Raw genomic sequence first — 21300 nt, forward strand, 5'->3', positions numbered from 1 at the left:
CTTGATTAGTAAGGGGGATCAGACGTTATGGGGAGAAGGCAGGAGAATGGGGTTGAGAAACATATCAGTCATGACCGAATGGCAGAGCAGACTCAATGGGCTGAATGACCTAATTCTGCTCCTATATTTTTTGGTATAAGTATAGAAGGTCCTTTGAACTTCCAGGAGACTTCATCACAGGCACTAACTTGATCTTAAAGATGTTTTCTTTGTGTGAAATCTCATGGAACTGACACTCTGAGGAATGAAGATTCAGGCAAGAAATTCCGAACCCAGAAATACCAAGTTCAGAATTTAAAGGGCCAGTGCACAACTGAGATGCAGAGGTTCCATAACTTAAAGAGACATTCCAGACTAGACTCTGAGGGAAGCAAATTAAGGATGCTGCCTACAAGGAAAGGGAGAGGAAGAGCAGCTTGGGAATCATCCACTCTGTTTGACTTCATCCTTGAGCACTGGAGGGGTTGATCAGGTTAGGCAGGGACATCTCAGAGCTCCATGACCCAGTCGAGGCCACCAAATGATCTTGTGCGGTGTTGGTTTCTTTGCCCTGGACTTTGAATGTCTTCTTGTGCTGGAGTAACAGAAATGTTCAAGACTTAACCTGCAAGGGCTGCGGAATGATATCCCACTCTAACAGGAGCTGATTAAATACAGTGTCAGCTCCTACAATGACCATCTTGTGAAATGGGATCCTGACATCAGAGGCCGTGACCCTGCCCTGTGATCCAGTGGCATGTCTATGTTATCTATATTCATGAGCTTGCCAACATGTCAGATCTATAACGACTTAAGACCATAAGACATATGAGCAGAAATTAGGCTGCTCAGTCCACTTGATGTCTCCTCCACCATTCAATCATGGCTGATAAGTTTCTCAACCCCATGCTCCTGTTTTCTCCCAGTAACCCTACATCTCCTTGATACTCAAGAATCTATCTATCTCAGTCATAAATATATTCAATGACCTGGCCTCCACAGCCTTCTGTGGCAATGAATTCCATAGATTCACCACTCTCTGACTGAAGAAGTTTTTCCATATTTCCGTTCTAAAAGGTCTTTGCTTTACGCTAAGGCTGTGCCATCAGGGGTGCACTGGTGGCACATTGGCCCAGTGGTTAGCACTGCTGTCTCTTAGTGCCAAGGACCTAGGTTTGATTCCAGCCTCAGGTGACCATCTGTGTAGGGTTTGCACATCTGCCCCAAAAAGCCACCTTGTAGACGTTCCACAAATTCCCTTTCTTGCAATCCACTACCAGTCCACCTGCATATTGAAATCCCCCATGATTACTGTAACTTTGTCTTTCCTACACATCTTTTCTATCTCCTGGTGTATCTTGCACCTCAACTCCTGACTACTGTTTGGAGACCCTAACATAAATTTTTTACCTTTTTTACCTATGGATTTTTTACCTTTGCAGTTCCTCAACTCTACCATACAGATTCTACACCATCTGACCCTACTTTATTTCCTACTATTGATTTCATTTCATTTCTTACTAATAAGGCAACCCCACCCTCTCTACCCACCTGCCTATCTTTTCAATAGGATGTATCTCCTTGAATGTTCCGCTCCCAATCTTGAGCCCCTTGCAGCCACGTCTCTGTGAGGCCTACCATGTCAGACCTGCTAATTTTGATCTGCGCCACAAGCTCATTTACCTGATTCCTTATTTTGCATGCATTCAGATATAACACCTTCATGTCCCTTATTAACAGTAGGTTTCCGAGTAGGTGCTACGAAAATAGGACTTAATCCTGCCCTTATTAATCGCTAACTTAATTTTATTTAAAAGAGTTTACAATTGATGTTTCCCTTTCACTCCCACATCATTTTCTTCATTCATTTACGTGCACCTTTAGTTTAAAAATACGTTTTAAAATATTAACAGTCCAAAACTCTTCGGCACACAAACAGGAAGTGCTGCAGAAATTCAGCAGGTCTGGCAGCAACCGTGGAGAGAGAGAAGCAGAGTTAACATTTCAAGTTCAGTGACCCTTCATCAGAACATCTCTCTACAGATGCTGCCAGACCTGCTGAGTCTCTGCAGTACTTTCTGAATTTTACATTTCCAGCATCCACAGTTCTTCGATTTTATTTTAGTCTGTAAGTCTTCAGCATTCCCAGTTTCTGGACTTTAAACTCACATCCAATCTTCTGAAAATATAGGTAGCACAGTGCCATCTGCTGTACTAAATGTGAAAAAAGCTGTAACTCCTGTTAGCATTCTGGTGTTAGTCTTCCAGAGACATGTTATGTAGAAGCACAGCACTTTTCAGACAGCTTTGGCTGGGAAAATGAATACATTATACAACTGTTACTGATCTGTCAGCCTTGAAAACAATACACAGAGGATGTCGTTTTCAGAAATACCAGGAAAGTACTTGAGAACACAAAGGCAGTTTGTTGTGGGTCTAATGGTGAGGGCTGATGCAGCTGGATTCATATCACTTGAAAGAGGATTTCAGGTTGCATTGCAAGGCATTGTTATCTTTTTCAGTGTGATGCCTCACTAAATTCTCAGAATATTAAATATTTTGAGCTTCATGTGCAGTTGAACAAGTAAGCACTCAGAAGACAGCAGTTCCTGTATCCTTTGACATGTTTTGACTGCGGGTGAAGCAAGCACAATATTGAAATTCCAGTAGTTTCTTAATATGATTACTTGTTTCAATTAAATATTTGCTTCCACTTAAAAAAAATAGTGAGCTAGAATTAATCAGCTGATGAGGAATACTCTTTTTAATTGCCAGGAATCAACGCTTTGTGTGGTCTATATGGACATACAAGACAAAATATGTTTCAGGGCCAAATCTTCTGAGAAATGGCAATGACATATAAGTTGTTACTTTCCTCCTTTTCAAGTACCCTGTCCTAGAGATCTGTTTTTCTGACCCAAACATTTGAATCGGGTAGCTTGAGAAATAGGGAGCACAACAAAACTGAGAACAGGATCAGAGTGGAAGGCCAAACCATGTGCCATTTAGTGCACCAGTAATTGCTGTATTGTGGGGTTGAAATAGAACATAGAACAGCCTGAGGAAGGAGTGGGGGCTCTGAAAGCTTGTCGTTTCAAATAAAAGTATTGGACTATAACCCAGTGTCATATAATTTTTGACTTTGTCCACTCTGGTCCAACACCAGCACCTCCACATCATAGAAATGTACCTTTGGCCCATGATGTTTGCTAAGTATAACACCAAATTAAACTAATCCCTTCTGCCTATCCTTGGTCTGTATCCCTCTATTCGTTGCATTTTCAATAATATCCGAAGTCTTTTTGCTAAGCTCTCAAGAAAAGGTCAATGTGCAATGTAAGGCAGTGAGAAGAAGGGTGGCGGGTAGTGGCTGAGGGTCAATGTGTTGCTGGAAAAGTGCAGCAGGTCAGGCAGCATCCAAGGAGCAGGAGAGTCGATGTTTCGGGCATGAGCCCTACTTCAAGAAGGGCTGAAGAAGGGCTTATGCCCAAAACGTCGACTCTTCTGCTCCTTGGATGCTGCCTGACCTGCTGTGCTTTTCCAGCAACGCATTTTCAGCTCTGATCTCCAGCATCTGCAGTCCTCACTTTCTCCTAGTGGCTGAGGGTCAGGGTTGTTATCACATGGGTGAGTGGTAGGTAAAAGTGGCTGGGTGAAGGGGTAGGATGGCAGGTGAGGAGATCAGGGTCAGTGTGAGTTGACAGGTGATTGGAGGAATAGCGGGGCAGATATGTTAGTAAGGAGCAGGAGAGTGGGTCAACTGTTGGATCAGGTCAGGTCTGTGATGTTGGGGTATTGGATCAGTTCAAGACAATGTCAGGTTAAGGGTTAGTGTCGGCCAGAGTAGTTCAGGTCAGGTTCTGGCTGTGAGATGTGACGATTAAGTTTGTCGGGAGTCAGTCAGATTGGGCACTGTTGACTAGTGGGTGGGTTGGGTCCGGTTAGGTCTGGTGATGGGGCATCTGGATAGGTCAGATCAAGTTGGGGTGGTGTCAGAGGTGTAAAGGGGTGGAGAGCTGGCGGGTGGGAGGCAGGCTCAGTTTTATTGTGAACAAGGAGTAAGATCAGGTTTTAATCGATCTGACTTTGTCTGGGTAAGTAAGTCAGTTAGTCAAGTAAATCATTTGGAACCCTTTGAAGTCTTTGACTCAAACTTAGTTTTGTGGGCTTCTTCATAGAGTCCCAGTCATCTGTGGCCTCTGATCACTGACCCGCTTGTAAGAAGAAATATTATTTGCTCCATCATAATTGCTCAGAATTTTGAATACTTGCAACAGATTTCTCCTTACCTGTCCATTTTAGAGAACAAAGCCAGCTGCTTTTCCTTTTCCACTTATCTAAATTTACTCAGTCCTGATAGCATCTTAATAAACCTCTGTACCCTTGTCATAACCTTGACATCTTGTCTGACTATGAGACCCAGATGTATGCAAAATACTTCTGCTGAGGCCAACGTATGATTTGTAATATTCTTCCTGATGTTTATATTCAATTCCCCAATTGACAAAGCCAAATCACTGCCTTAGCTACATGTGCTGTAACCTTAAAATAACTGTGAATATCAGTCATAAATTCTTCTGTTCTTGCACTACTTTAAAATACCCCCTTTAGATTATACAGCCTCTTCATTTTATTCTTTCCAAAGTGCATGACTTTGCAATTATCCATATTAAATTCCATCTGCAATGTGTTTGCTCCTGTTATTAATCTGCTGATGTCTCCCAGAGGTCTGCTCCAACCTTGTTGCAAACTTTTGTATCATCTGCAAACTTCAAAGCAGTCGTTATAACCAAGACTAGATTATTTTAAAATAAAACAAAAAGCTCATTGATCATGCTGCCAATTCCAATGGGACCTCACTGCAATTCTCATTTTAACATTTATTTCATTTGCCAGTTAGAAGGCTTTAGCTCTGAAGACCTATCCTCCATCATTTTGGGAATATGTTTGGTTTGTATCTGAACTGTTTCACATTGCTCATTCACTTTGTGCTGGGCCACTCCTTGTTTCCAGACCACTAGTGCCAGATCCTTTCACAAACCAGCCACATCACTTTTCTTCCAATAGAAGCAGTTTCACATTTGTGTTTTGAAATGTTTTCCTCAACTAAGTAAAGTTAATTATTATGATAAAAACATATTCCATTTGACCTATTTCTTATACCAGATGTAGATCCAGCATTGTTTCTTTTCTTATTTAGTTAGCAGAATTCAGATAAGAATATTTTCCTGTACACATCTTAGGAATTATTCAACTTCTTTGCACTTTAGACTGTTTCTTCAACTTCCTATACTACTAATGTGCAGCATTACTGTTTTACTTTTTGTTTTGTTTTCCTCAGCAGTCACAATTACCCATTACCTAATTTGCTGGCATTTATTCTCTTGCAGCATTTTAATCTATTTACAAGATTTGGGAATCCTGACAAGACTAACATTTATTGCCCATTCCTAATTACTCACAACAAGGTAACAGTGAACTTCTTCATAGACTGTTTCAAACATATTATTGAAGTAGAGTAGTCAATGTGATGTATATGAATTTTAGCAAGGCATTTGATATGATTCCAGGATGCTGCCTGGACTGGAGGGCATGTCTTATGAAGAAAGATTGAGGGAGATAGGGTTTTTCTCATTAGAGCAAAAAAGGATGAGAGGTGTCTTTATAGAGGTGAACAAGATGATGAGAGGCATAGATAGAGTTGATAGCCAGAGACTTTGATATGGTTCCTCATGGTAGGCCCATTCAGAAAGCAAGGAGGCATGGGATACATGAAATTTGGTTGCCTGGATACAGAATTGCCTGGCCCATGAAGAGAGAGGGTGGTAGTAGATGGAAGGTATTCAATCTGGAGTTCGGGTGACCAGTGGTGTTTGACAGGGATATGTTCTGAGACCTCTGCTCTTTGTAATTTTTATAAATGACTTGGATGAGGAAGTGGAAGGGTGGGTTAGTCAGTTTGCTGATGACACAAAGGTTGGTGGAGTTGTGGATAGTGTGGAGGGTTTATTGCAGGTTGCAATGGAACATTGACAGGATACAGAACTGGGCTGATAAGTGGCAGATGGACTTTAACCTGGAAAAGTGTGAAGTGATTCATTTTGGAAGGTCAAATTTGAATACAGATTACAAGGTTAAAGGCAGGTTTCTTGGCAGTGAAGCGGTCCAGAGGGATCTTGGGGTCCACATCCATAGATCCCTCAAAGTTGCCACCCAAGTTGACAGGGTTGTTAAGAAGGCATATGGTGTTTTGGCTTTCATTAGTTGGGGGATTGAATTTAAAAGCCGTGAACTTCGGCTACAGATGTACCCGGTTAGACAACACTTGGAATATTGTGTTCAGTTCTGGTTGTCTCATTATAGGAAGGATGTAGAAGCTTTAGAGAGGGTGCAGAGGAGATTTACCAGGATGCTGCCTGGACTGGAGGGTATGTCTTATGAAGAAAGGTTGAGGGAGATAGGGTTTTTCTCAGAACAAAAAAGGATGAGAGGTGTCTTTGTAGAGGTGAACAAGATGATGAGAGGCATAGATAGAGTTGATAGCCAGAGACTTTTTTCCAGGGCTGAAATGGCTATCATGAGCAGACATAATTTTAAAGTGATTGGAGGAAGGTTTAGGGGAGATGTCGGAGGTAGGTTCTTTATACAAAGAGTGCTGGGTGCATGGAATGCACTGCTGGCAGTGGTAGTAGAGTCAGATACATAGAGACCTTTAAGCGACTCTTGGATAAGCACATGGATGATAGTAAAATGATGGGTATGTAGGTTAGTTTGATCTTAGATTAGGATAAAAGATAGGCAGGTATCATTCCTGATGAAGGGCTTTTGCCCGAAACATCAATTCTCCTGCTCCTCAAATGCTGCCTGATCTGCTGTGCTTTTCCAGCACCACACTCTCAACTCTAATCTCCAGCATCTGCAGTCCTCACTTTCGCCTAAAAGGTAGGCACAACATCGAGGGCCAGAGGGCCTGTTCTGTGCTGTACTACTCTATGTTCTATGTTCTAATATCAGAGGTGTTGCTCTGTAGTGAGCACTGTACAGTAATCAGTGGAAATCCTCACTTCTGCCCTTTATAATGGAGGCATGGTCATTAGTGAAGCTGGAAATGGTTGGACCTAGGTACTATCCTGAGGAGCTCCTGCACCGATGAGCTGAAACTTAATTGAATGACCTCTGACTTTCATAATCATTCTCTTTTGTGGATTATGACTCCAACCAATGTAGGACTCCCCAGCCCTCCCCCCACCCAATGACTCCAGTTTTGCTAAGGCTATTGATACCATATTGGGTCAAATACTGTTGTCACTTGTTCCCTAAGTCATCAATTGTATTGGTAATATTCCTCACATTAATGCACATGTATTCTACCACCATATTTGTCAGCTTTGCTATTTGCTGCCATCTAATTCCTGCTACTTCTATATTATTCCATATCCACTGTATTTGCCCTTTCTGGTTTTCTATGCACTTAACCTCTCCTTTCTGTTGTCACTTATTAGTTCCAAATCCCTTGCTACAATTTGCTATTTAATTTTATTTCACTTAGTTTTTTTTAGATGAAAATTCACAATCGTGAATTTATAGATTAGAAGTATCTGTGAATTTGTGAAGGACTCGACCCAAAATGCTGCCTTGACTTTATTTTTTATCAACCCCTCAATCAACAATTTTCTTTGTCAATTTTCCTGGACTTTTCTTCTCTCATCACAATAACGTTCACTTGTCTGCTGCAAGCACTTGTTGTGTTATGTTAGTCTAATCCTCTGGAGCTCTGATAGTTGTATCTAATGACATCCCAAGTGCAAATTCTGTGATTTCCTGAACTGTTTCAAACCATATCTGCCAGTATCAGGCCTTCAGTTTTCTAAGAATATTTTGATTTGGGTTCAGCTGCACGATGTGCTACCTGAGGCTTACATTTCAAACTGCCTTGCCTTAGCTTATACGATCTCTTGATGTTTTTATGCCTAGCTTAAATCTTAACCTGATAGATTTGACAGTTATGCAATTTCCTCAGGCTTATTGTTGTTGCAATATTGATGTTTTGCTGTATATAATATGACTTGTTTTTCTATTTGTATTTCTGCTCATTTCTCTACTTCAATTTAATACCTGCTGGTGCAGAGGTGTCTTTCTGTCTTACCATGATTTCGCTGCAGATATCAGCCTTGGAGATGCATAAAAATGAAGTTGGACTCCTAATCTTTGGAAAACAAATTTTGTGGATCTTCTATTAGCTGATTAGAAAACTAGACAAAGTAGCTTGATCCAAGCATACTATTGAGATGACTAGATCAAGCGGTAACAAGTTCCAGATGATTATTCAATTGCTAAAATAGTCTGAAATATCTTGTGGTCAGTTTCCAGAGATGGAGACTGGTGAAATGTTTAACCTCGTTGAGACTAAATAACCGGGTAAGCTCCCTATGACAATCAGCATTCACTAGGTTAAAGTGAGGACTACAGAAGCTGGAGATTTGAGCCAAGATTAGAGTGGTGCTGGAAAAGCACAGCAGGTCAGGCAGCATCTGAGAAGCAGGAAAATCAATGTTTCTAGCAAGAGCCCTTCATCAGGAATGAGGCTGGAAGCCTCGGGGGTGGAGAGATAAATGGGAGGGGGTGGGGCTGGGGAGAAGGTAGTTGAGAGTGCAATAGTTGGATGGAGAAAGAGGTAAAGGTGATAGATCAGAGAGGAGGTGGAGCAGATAGATGGGAAGGAAGATCGACAGGTGGGACAGGTCATGAGGATGGTGCTGAGCTAGAAGTTTGGAACTGGGGTAAGGTGGGGGGAGGGGAAATGGGAAACTGGTGGATGATGTGGTTTATGCGGAGGTTGGTGGGGTGGAAGGTGAGGACCGGGGGGTTCTGTCCTTGTTGTGGTTGGAGGGGTGGAGTTTGAGGTCGGAGGTGCGGGACGTGGATGGAGGGCATCTTGAACCACAGTCTTTAAAGAAGGAGGCCATCTGGTGTGTTCTGTGGTGGAACTGGTCCTCCTGGGAACAGATGCAGCGGAGGCAGAGGAATTGGGAATACAGGACAGCATTTTTGCAGGAGGCAGGGTGGGAGGAGGTGTAATTCAGGTAGCTGTGGGAGTCGGTGGGTTTGTAAAAAATGCCTGTGTCAAGTTGATCGTCATTGATGGAGATGGAGAGGTCCAGGAAGGGGAGGGAGGTGTCAGAGATGGTCCAGGTGAATTTAAGGTCAGGGTGGAATGTGCTGGTGAAATTAATGAACTGCTCAACTTCCTCATGGAAGCACGAGGTGGCACCGATGCAGTCACCAATGTAGAGGAGGAAAAGGTGGGGAGTAGTGCCGGTGTAATTACAGAAGATGGACTATTCCACATAGCCGACAAAGAGACAGGCATAGCTGGGGCCCATGCGGGTGCCCATGGCTACCCCTTTCCTCTGAGGAAATGGGAGGATTTGAAAGAGGAAACACTAGTTGAATGTAAAGGCCATGATTAGATCAGCAGTCAAAATGATTTTTACAGAAGGACAAGGTGATGCCATGAATTAATATGATTTTCATTTTTGGAGCTTGATTCAAAAGCAGTCTGAAACAATGAGAGTCAGATCTCATTTGTAATGTACTTTGAGCTGATTCATTCCACGACTAAGGTCAGAGTGGACTGTGTTGTTGGCTCTCTAGAGCAAATTATACAATGAACGGAAGAGCCTTGGGAAAAGTTGATGGGCAGAGAGATCTGGGAGTGCAGATCCATTGTACCCTGAAGGTTGCTACACAGATGGATGAGTGGTCAAGAAGGCATATAGTATGCTCACCTTCATTGGATGGGGTATTGAGTATAAGAGCTGGCAAGTCATGTTAAAATTGTACAAGACATTGGTTCAGCCGCATTTAGAGTACTGTATATAGTTCTGGTCACCACATTACCAAGGATGCGGATGCTTTGGAGAGGGTGCAGAGAAGGCTTACGAGGATGTTTCCTGGTATGGAAGGTGCTAGCTATGAAGAAAGGTTGAGTAGGTTAGGTTTATTTTCACTAGAAAAAAGGAGATTGAAAGGGCACCTGACTGAGGTTTACAAAATCACGAAGGGTATAGAGCAGGTGAATAGAGATAAGCTTTTTCCCAGGGTGAAGGATTCAATAATGAGGGGTCATGCTTTCAAGGGGAGAGGTGGAAAGGGGGATATACACAGCAAGTATTTCACACAGAAAGTGGTGGGCATTTGGAACGTGTTGCCAGCAGAGGTGGTAGAGGCATGCATGATAGATTCATTTAAGGTGCATCTGGACAGATGCATGAGTAGATGGGGAGCAGAGGGATACAGATGCTTAGGAATTGACCGGCAGGTTTAGACAGTATATTTGGATCAGCTCAGGCTTGGAGGGCCGAAGGGCCTGTTCCTGGGCTGTAAATTTTCTTTGTTCTCTTTGTTCTTTGACTACTTAGCCAAAGGAATGGACCCGACCCAGAAATACGAGAATTAGTGATGCAGGAAATGGAAAGGATGTTGCAAAGACAGTAAAATGTGTTGCTCCCAGACTGGGACTGAACTATTAGAGAGTTCTTTAGTGTACATTTGACCAATTTAGATGTTGACATTAATTAAAAAGCAAAGACCAAAGGATCCAACTTGACATTCTAGAAAATGTGCCGCCCAACATATTGGATCAGACTCCTCCATAGGGGTTGAACTGAGGTTTTGAAAACCTCATTAAAATACTTCAATAAGGCCCAATTACAACACCAGACTGACAATTCTTTCACCACGATCCTTAGTACTCCACTTAATTGCCTTACCTCAGGCCAGCTTGTGGACCATGCTCCTACAAGATGGTTTATAGGAGACTGCAGTTGGGAGGCAGAGGGCTGCTGAGCATCTTTTGATGATGTATCAGGTGGTTGCAGAAAACAGCCTTGCTATCTGTTGATTTGTAGGTCACGCGCAACTGATTGAGGGTTACAGGTATGTCAGTCGGGCTGCTAAGGAGACTTCTGTGTAAAGGCTGGACAATGACCATTTGGGGGTTTCCTTCCAAGTCAATCTGGTGAGTCTGTCAGTCCTGGGGAGATGTGCTTATGTTTATTTGTAGACAATGAATGATTATTACATTTCGTCCACAGAGAAAATAAGCATGTGGACTCGGCATTCTCTGACTGTGTCAAAAAGTGTGGTGCTGGAAAAGCACAGCTGGTCAGGCAGTATCCAAGTAACAGATGCATCAATGGTTCAAGCATAAGCTTTTCATCAGGAATGTCAGGAATGTCTGATTTCCAACATCTGCAGTCCTCACTTCCTCCCAGTTCTCTGACTGTGGTCACCTTCTGCAAATCGTACAATCTTCACCTATAATAACAATGGCAGTGTGTTAGTGACATCAGTATGGGGTATTTAGAGAATGTGTCTGTCACTGTGACTCATTTGTATATCATGTGCAAGATGGGGAGTTTGGGATAGTAGGGATTACAACATTAAGGAGCAAACCTTCTGTTGGTGGTCTCTATTAATCATTCCGAACTGATGTTTTCAATAATTTATGTTGCCTGCCAAACTGTTCAACGAGTAAGCTACTCACATCCTGGCCTAACACTTGGGAAACTTCAAACACAAGGCTCAAAGTTCAAAAGAACTGCAGATGCTAGAAATTCAGAAAAAAACAGAAATTGCTGGAAATTTTCACCAGGTCTGGCAGCATCGTGGAGAGAAATCAGAGTTAACATTTTGAGTCGAGTGACTCTTCTTCAGAACTGATGGTAGCTAGGAAAAAGATGGTTTTTATGTGGAAGATAGTATGGGAGAATGAGTAAATGATTGGTAAAGCTAAGGGGCTTCCTGAAGAAGGACTTTTGCCCAAATCGTCGATTTTCCTGCTCCTCGGATGCTGCCTAAACCTGCTATGCTTTTCCAGCATCGCATTTTTGACTCTCATCTCCAATATCTGCAGTCCTCACTTTCGTCCAAAGATAACGCCAAGGAGATAGAAAAACAGACAAAGGAGTGGATAAAGACCAGCCCAAGAGAATGAATAGCTGCTATTGGAGACTATTAGTAGTTAACAATATGATGACAAGGTCTGGTGTATGGGGATTGGGGGAAAGCATGGGGAAAGATGTGTCAAGCCCTAAAATTGTTGAATTCAATATTAAGTCCAGAGGCTACAGGGTTCCCAAGTGTAAAATGAGGTGCTGTTCTTCCAGCTTGCACTGAGATTCACTGGAGCACTACAGCAAGCCTGAGACAGAGATGTTGACCAGGGAACACGGTGATGTGGTAAGCAACTGAAAGCACAGTGTTTTTTTTGCAGACAGAAACTAGGTGTTCTGCAAAGCAGTCGTCCAGTTTGCCCTTCACTTCTCGAGTGTAGAGGAGACCACTTTGTGAGCAGCAAATACAATAGACTAGATTGACTGAAGTGCAGGTAAAGCGCTGTTTCATCAGGAAGGTGTGTTAGGGGCCTTGGATAATGAGGAGGGACAAAGTAAATGGACAGGTGTTACACCTTCTGTAATTGTAGGGGAAGGTGCTGTGCTGTGGGGGTGTGTTGAGAGTAAAGGAGAAATAGACCGGGGTGTCCCAGGGATCAGGAGTGCTTCAGAAAGACACCATTCTGCAAAATCTGGTAATTTTCCTGCCTTCCCAATCTCTATTCCAGATCTCAGCTGTTGGATATTGCATTACCAACCACTAATATGAACTGACACCAATTCCCCTTTCCCGAAATTATTTTTAATCCACCTGTTCAACCATGTTCTGACACATCACTGAGGCAGGACTTATACCGATATCTTCCAACACAATAATAGAGGCGATATCTCTGCTACCAGGACTGTTATCTCCCTGCTTTGGTAAGTCTGAATGCCTATCTAATTTGCAGTGGTAGAGGATAAACCATTCTTGAGTTGAAGAAAAAAGAAATTTAATTAAATAACAAGGTGTAGTTTAATGCATGATGCCAATAGGTACAAGGTACTGGTTAGATAAAATTACAAAGACTATCCCAGGTCAGAGATGATACATTTGTCTCCATTAAAACCTCATAACAGACTGCATCTTCTCCATCCAAAGATTATGTGACATTATCAGATTGGTTAAAACTTACACAGTTTCACCATTAACTCTTTCAGAAGCATTAGCACATATACCATCTGTTGACACATTTCTAGTGTTGCTCAACTGGTTCCATGGGGCCGAATCTGTCACAGAAGGCAACCAATCTGAACACACTGCCGATTCTTCCAGCAGATTTAGCGAGAATACATAGAGACTTAATTCCTCGAAATTGATTTTGAGCAGGACACACAGTATGGATGATCGACAGTTCGGGCTGGGGCCCTTCATCAGGAGTCAACCCATCAATTTTCCTGCTCCTCGGATGCTGCCTTACCTGTTGTGCGTTTCCAACAACACACTCTCAACTCTGATCTCCAGCATCTGCAGACCTCACTGTCTCCAAACAGGATGGATACCCAGCAGCCCTGATTCTTCACCAAAGAGGATCCTGGACAGGCAGTTTCCGTTGTCTCCATTCCTTTCTCTCCCTTTCAAGTGTTGAAAGAGTGAATGATTCCCTACTCCTGTTCTGAGTTCTTATGTTCTCATGTAAATTTGTTTTATATATAACGTGGTGAAGTTAGTTCTTCAGAAACCGGAATTGAAAAGTTGACTTCCTCAATGTCCTAACCTGCCAAATCAGTTGAAAATAAATACTAAGTAAAACTCTTTGACACCTGGTCTTTGTCGTACATGATGTTTCAATCCAAAGTCCTTTTCTCAGATAATTATTGGTAATTATTTTATATTGTTGAGATGGCTTTTCCCTTCCAGCGATGTCACCAAGCAGACAGTTTGATCAAGTGCTTGTTTTTCCTTGAACTTTTTGAACTATTGAGAGTGTAGCAGGTATTCAATAGCCTATAACATTATTGTGTAAAGGAATGTTATCTGTTATTTCGCACTTGAGAATATCTTGTCTTGTAATGAAATTTAGTGGATAGGAACCACAGATAAGTTCCACATCATAAGCAATAGTGCAAATCAAGCCTTTCATATGAAGTTGAATGATAATTGTGAAAAGTGGTTATAGAAAATGTGGGGATATTGCTGGGGGATTATTTGAGAAATGGTAGATGCTCCAACAGAGGTATGTTTATGTTTTTACAAATTTGAAGGATTTCTTTGAACCTTTCCACCCTGCTAAACTTTACCTCTTCATCTATTCATCACACATTAGGTTTCAAATCATCCTATTCCAGGTCTAGATGAAATCTAAACAAGGAACAAAGCTTGAATTTATTACCAGACAGGCATGCATCCAATATGAAGCAGGAATCTTAACAACAATGGTACCCCACTTTGATTTTTTTTGTCTTTAATCTTGCTTGAAATAACAACATAAAAAGTTATGCTCTAAAATTTCGTCTGATTTCTTTATCCCTATTCCTCACTGCCTGAGTAGAATATATAAATATTCCCTCTACCTGTGATAAATCATACAAAGTATGAAATACATCTTCAGATTCATCAACTAAATTACCTTGAGCAGTACATTGATATTTTGAATATAATGCATAACAATATTTGGCCATTTATATGCAGAACACAACCTAGCTTCATATAAAGTCACCTACCACAACTAATTGAACTCCTTATCTGATTTCCTGTGTGTAAAGCATAATACAGTAAACTTGTATGTGATTAAGTATTTGGCAAGAAACGTTACACTTAAAAGCTGAATTTCTACATACAATGGACAAAATAAGTGCTTTACAAATCTTTGAATTCTAATTCATTTCCTATTTTGTCTTTTAAAAATCAATTGCTGTACATTTTGTATTTTGTAGTGTAAATGGTGTTGCTGGCTCTAAATGGAACTTGGCTCTTGATTTATTCCATTTAATGCATTGAGGTTGGATTATGTTCAAAGGTGTACTGTTAGCAGAATTATATTGGAAATGGGACAGGTATAATTGCACGTAACTACTATACTAAGGGTGCTTGAGAATGAAAGACCGATTGTTGGTGATTGCCTGATGTATTAATGTTGGTGCCTGTTTCCTTCCAGTAATTGTATTACTTGAGAGTTCAAGACTTTAATGTGTCTGGCTAGCTGATAGCAGTGTCATTTGAATTTCTCCACAATCTAGGTGCTGCTTTATACACAGTATAGCATTATAATATCAATCCAGTAAAGTTTAATCGGAGTTGAACTGACCTAGAGTTTGTTTGGTGCATCCTCCGAACTTCATGACAGAATTTAGTGCTTTGGAATTTGCACATATAAGGCTGTAACTCAGCTCCATCCTGTGCAATGGGTAGGGGCATTATTTCATTATAGACTCGATTTGCAATTATAAATCTTCGCAAACTTTAAAATATAGTTTTATAGCAATAACATTTCATTTTGTCACAAGGGTCTTTACCAGTAAGTGGCATCTGTACTTTCATTCAATGTCTTGCCTCCAGCTTCAATGTTTAATCAGCATTGGAGTCATTTATTGCTTCATAAAACCCTGATGAGTGCATTGGATTTTTTTGTCCTTTTGTTTTAAAAATAAATTGAAATTGGATCAATATCCTGATTCAGCCACAAGTGATAGAAATATCACCTAAGTAGTTATTTTAATGTTATTAGAACAAAGTATTGAAGCCCTTTGAATTAAATAGCATTGACAGCATGGATAAAAAAATCAGCTAAGGGGCAGAAATCAGTGACTAGTGGTGAATGATTGTGTCCCACAATTGATGGAAGCATGCAGTGGTGTCTGCCAAGGTCAGTATTAATATCACTGCTCCTATTGATATATGTTAATAACCTGATCTTGGATATCCAGAGCAGAATTTCAAAGTTTCTAGATGAGATGAAACTCAGAAGATGTTTAGCTTTGAGTACCAGTCTTTAGGAGGTCATAGATAGTGCCTTGTATAAATTCATAATCTGTTTCAATTAGATAATAGAATTGAACAGAGCTGCAAATTTAAATTTCTTAGAAACTGCTTTAAATTTTGTATAACTGGAAGCAAACTTCATGGACAGATTATTCTTTGTAATGGTCATTGGAACCATAGCTAGAAAAATCCATAACCCTACAATGCAATTTTTTTTAGTGTTTTCCATGTAACCTTGCTTAATTAAGATACCTGCTGGTATGTAAAGTTCACTGGCATTTAAAATTTAGAGTTACTTTAGTGAATCACTATGGTCTGCTAGTTTGATAAGGAATAAAAGTTCAGCTGGGCTCAACACTATTTTTAAGCAACTCATTGACAGGTACTATTGCCTGCTTAGGACTGTTCTGGAACAATTGAGCCTTGGAAAGTGAGTTGAAAGCTGGAGATGGAACATGTCTTGGGATGGGTCTGATCAGGTGGAACAGCATGAAATGAGATAGGAAAAGGTGATGCAAAGACCAAGTAGATCAAGGGCAGTAGGTATTAGAAATGATCAAGATCCTCTTGGAAGTTAGATACTATGAGAGTGGACCTTTACCCCATGATTTAGATGAAGGCAAAATTGATTATTTTGCAATAGGTAAAGTCCTTCCAGTCCAGTGACAAGGTTCACCCCTGAAGGCAGCATTTAAAACAGACTGTGTGTGGTTTTAGTGCAATTACTGCTGGATGAGGACTCTAAAGGATAGATATAGTCAAACACTTTTGGGTAGTTTGAGGAGGTAAAATTTGCTGATTTGGAAAGCTAAGATGTAAAGGAAGGGCTGCTTATGCATGCCATCCATCGTGCCCAATCTGGTCGGTAAACACTACTTGTCATAATCTTATATTTTTGGTGCATAACAAATGTCTTATATCCCATATCATACTCTGATTAAATTCAAAATTGTCAACATTTTGGTTGCAGTCATTTACGTCCAGGCTTAGTACAACATCCTGCAGAAATGGGACCTTTGTGGCTCAGTGGCAGTGTCTCCACTTCTGATCCAGGAGGTACGGGCTAAAGTTCCACCTGCTCCAGACATGCATATCTCCAAACAGCTTCAATAAAATATCCTTAATGATGAAATGGGCAAGAACTTGCTGGAGGAAATGGCAGAGCATTGTCATATAGTTCAGTTTTCTAGGAGGAATTATGAAAGGCAACTAAACTAATTGGTACAATTTGTAATGGGTTGTAGGAACAGAAAGACTTGGCAGGTGATTGTATCTACAACCCTTGAAAGTTATAGGATAATTTGAGAAGGCAGCTAAAGTGTAAGTCAAGATCTTTGGTATTATAAATAGAACCATTAAGTACAAAAGCCAAGACATTATGTCAAGCTTTGTAAAACACTGGCTGGACTCCAGCAGGAGGATTGTGTTTAATTTCCAACACTGCATGTTAGAAGCAAATTCAAGGCCTCAGAGAAGGTGCAGAAGAGAACTGAATCCGATGTAACCTGATGATCAACCTGAAATGTCAGCCTGACTCTTAGCAGGTGCATTGAATCCATTTTAAGATGGAAAGTTCCTGTAGCGAGCAAGCCGTGAACTGATTTAGTCTGAGCAATCTGTTGGTGGGTGAAGGTGTGTGCTGTTAGTGTCTCAGTCGAGGAAACCTCTAGTTATAAATTCTTTTGCTAAAAGTGAGTGAAGATGCTGTCAAAAGGGACTAGGACTAGGGTTTTTCAGCTGCTCTACAAAGCCAAGCCAATATCAAGTCTTTAACTCAACTGTTCACCTGCCAACTTCAGTGCCACTGGTATCAGCCAATGTAATAATCACAGCATCCCACCATCTACTTTTCACAGAATTCAGAGACTGCTGTCTATATTTTTCTCAGCTTTTACCTTTGTTTGTACTCATTTCTTATTTCTAAGCTGTATGCATGTATGTTGTGTTATTATCTCATCTTGCATTTAGTAACTAGTAGACTCACTCTTTCATTACTCGAGAATTCCAGGTTAAATTGCCTCCTATTAGAAGATAAATTAATTTGGTCCAGGTGAAAGGTATCCACAGGGAAAGGGTCCTTTTAATTTAACCTTGTTGCAAAGAACAACATGAGTGGGTGAGTAAAGAAGGGGAGACAGTTCATCCTTCCTCATCCAAAAGCTTGGAAATTTGGGGTATCCGATCTGGAACCCTAATGAAAGTGAGAATCTTGTATGGGAATACTCATAAGAAAGTCTACCCAACAAAAGGCCTGCTTTCCTCAAATCTCAAACTTGAACTACATTTTCTGAGAGTCCTTGTGCATAAGATGCAGGAATAGAAATACGTTATTCTTCATTGAGTCTGCTCGGCCATTTGATAAGGTTACGCTGTGTAATTATGAGCTTAACCCCACTTTCCTTCTGAACCCCATACCCTTTCAGTGATTACAATTCATCAAAAAATAAAGTGAAATTAATCAGGTTCCAGAAGGTGAAATAAGAGTAAGAGGCTAGTTTTTTTGTTTATTTTCTGGCCAGCATAGTCACAATGAGCTGAATGGCCTCGTACTGTGTTGTAAATTATCCCTTGTGCTAAATCTATCTCATTTAGCCATTGATAGATTCAATTACTTAGCCTTCATGGCTCTCCATGGAAACGCGTTTCAAATACAACTCAGACAGATGAAATTCCTCCTCGTAATTCCTCCTCCCATCGTTGCCTTATTTGGGAGCCCCCTATTTTTCACATTGTATCCTCTAAGTCTAGATCTTCCTCTGAAAAGAAATATTTTCTCAGTGCGCCCCATCAAGACTCCTCTGAGTTTTATGTGTTTCAATAAGATCATTTCTAAAGTCTAATAGATGATCTGGTGCTGGTGGGTTCCTGCCAACATTTACTTTAACTCAGAGCCTATCGACCAATGCCAATGAGGTCCTGTGGCCCATTTGGTTTGGGTCCTCCAATTGGCACTATTTGGTTGACAATATGCTGGTCAGCTCACCAAAAGCCATCAAAATTCCCACCACAGTTTTTTTTTAATGAACAAAAGAAAAACAGCTGCCAAATTACACCATCATCTGTTTTGGATAGACTAAACAAGAGCTAGTCGGCCAACATATTATGACCTTGACCTACCAGCTTAATGAGCATACATTGACCCACCTTGCAAATTTGGTGCTGTCAATTTGTCACACTTACAAATTACAAAATGAAGTAAAAGAGACAAGGTCAATATAATACTGGACAGGGAACCAATGTTGTCATCACAGCAAAGTAGCACTGCTTTCAGGCACAGCTTCTGGATTCGGAACTGTGACTACTATCACCCCATGATACAAGATCAGCTCATCTTCATGTTCAATAGACATGCTAAGTAAATAGCTCATCATGTGTTTACAATAAAGGCAAGGTATCCAGTATTAGTTGTTTTTCAAATGTTGCTGACTACCCTTTAGGATAGCTGCTTTTTTTTTTGGTCAGAAATGGGAACAGCATGGCCTCATTCAGCCGAAAAAGAGTAGGTTTTACTGAATGGCAAGGTGAAGAGTCACAAAACAGCTACTTGCATGTATCTGATGCCTTAAAGTAAGAAAACAAACATTGCTTTTCACAGAAACATTACCATGTAAAGCTTACCACAAAGACAAAGAAGGCAAAGTTGGGCCTGGTGACCAAATGCCTCATCAAAGTGTCTTCAAGGAGGAGAGAGAATTAAAGAGCAGAAGAAATAAATTCCAAAACTTACAGCCTAGGACAGGCAAAGGCACAGCTACCATTGGCTGGTGTGAAGGCAGATAAGAGCTCACCAGAAGCTAGAGTTAGAGGAGAATGGAAACCTCACGATGTTGTTGGGGTAAAGCAGGTAACAGAGTTGCTGAACAGGGAGATCATAAAGGTACTTGATCCTCGGGAAATAAATTTTAAAATTGAGGAAGCAGAGGTGATAGTGTAGAGTTTATGAGAAGGATACGGTGGGAAACAATGTGGAAAATAAACAGAAAGACACATTCAAATGTCTCAGGAAGACAAACCATTTTTATTTTTGTTTTCTTCAGAAAGCAAGACCACAGAAATGTCACAGTTTGGTGCTCCAATTCTGGGGTTTAGACAGAGCTATTTTGTAAATGATGAATGGTTGAAGCTATCAAAAAAATTAGGTTGAAGTTGACTGATGTTTTCTCCAAAGTTAGAGCAGACCTAGAATTTTCAAGGACTATTCCCACATTTATCAAAGTGTTGCTGACAATGAAAAGTAAAAGGAAAAGACAGAAGGGCCGAATTCACCATTGTTCTCAGCCCTTCCGACAAGCATTGCAGCACAGCACTTCTGACTAAACTCTTCCCACCCCAGCCCATTTATCAGAGATCTTTCAGTGTCTTGGATGTCTGCTCATGTAGTTCTGTTGTTGTTGAGTGTGAAAAGAAAATTCGCTGACTGTCCTTTCTCAAAAAAAAATGCAGCCAAGTTTTCAATTTAGCAGAATTTTTATTGGAATTGATCATTCTGCCATTGATTGCAGTAAAGAAAACCAGACATTAAAAATTGAACATCCTTCCAACTCTTTAAAAAAATTGCTCACCGGGGATGCATGTGTTCCATGTGCATCTATCACTACAATGCACAAAAGATGACAATTATGTCAGAACAAGCTTAATCCCAACATAAATACTGATGGATAGAGTAAGGGACAAGGAGGTGAAAAAATAAAATTCTGCTACATATTACACCCCATCAGAAAATCACCCTTTTTCACTACGGGATTCCCAGAATTTCCATTTTTCCAGCTAAGGAATGGAAATTTCAGTGACAGAAAATTCAATTTTTGATTTAACTGTAAGTCAGGGAATGTATCCTTTCTTTAGTCCTGCAAATATATAATGATAATGTCACAAAATGATATTTACTGTAAAATATTGGATTAAATTTTACATTTCTTCCCATCAGCATGTTTAAAGGTGGGATTGGTCATAAAATGCAGCTTCTGGAGTGATGACAGGAATACCACAGGCCACCCGTCTGCCTTTAGGCCTTTTCAGGCACTTAAGTGGTCAATTAATGGAACCCTGAGCGTCTCATTCCATCTCCAACACTCCTTCACCCAGACCAGGGGAAGCACATACCTGGAGGGTAGTCTGACAGCTTTTACTGCACGGTCTGGTGCAATGGCCTCATGTTTTGTGTGTGTGTGCTCGCACGCATGTATATATACATATATATATGTTATAAAGGGCTGAACGCTCCTTTGGGGTGCCCTTATGCCCATCAGAGGCACTCACCTGCAACATCACACTCCGTTTTAACCTTCATGACTGGCCTCTCAAACCTGGCCCATCACTGGGATCTGTGAGCCAGGCCCAGTGAGACTTTGCATTTATCCAGAGGGGTGAATCGGTAATCACTACTTGTCTGAGACTGCATGTAGTTCCAGCACTGGCCACTACTCGAAGCTGGCACTGTAGGCTGGTAGCTCTCCGAAGTTG

Source organism: Hemiscyllium ocellatum, chromosome 22 (assembly GCF_020745735.1).
Source record: "Hemiscyllium ocellatum isolate sHemOce1 chromosome 22, sHemOce1.pat.X.cur, whole genome shotgun sequence".
Lineage (NCBI taxonomy): Eukaryota > Metazoa > Chordata > Chondrichthyes > Orectolobiformes > Hemiscylliidae > Hemiscyllium > Hemiscyllium ocellatum.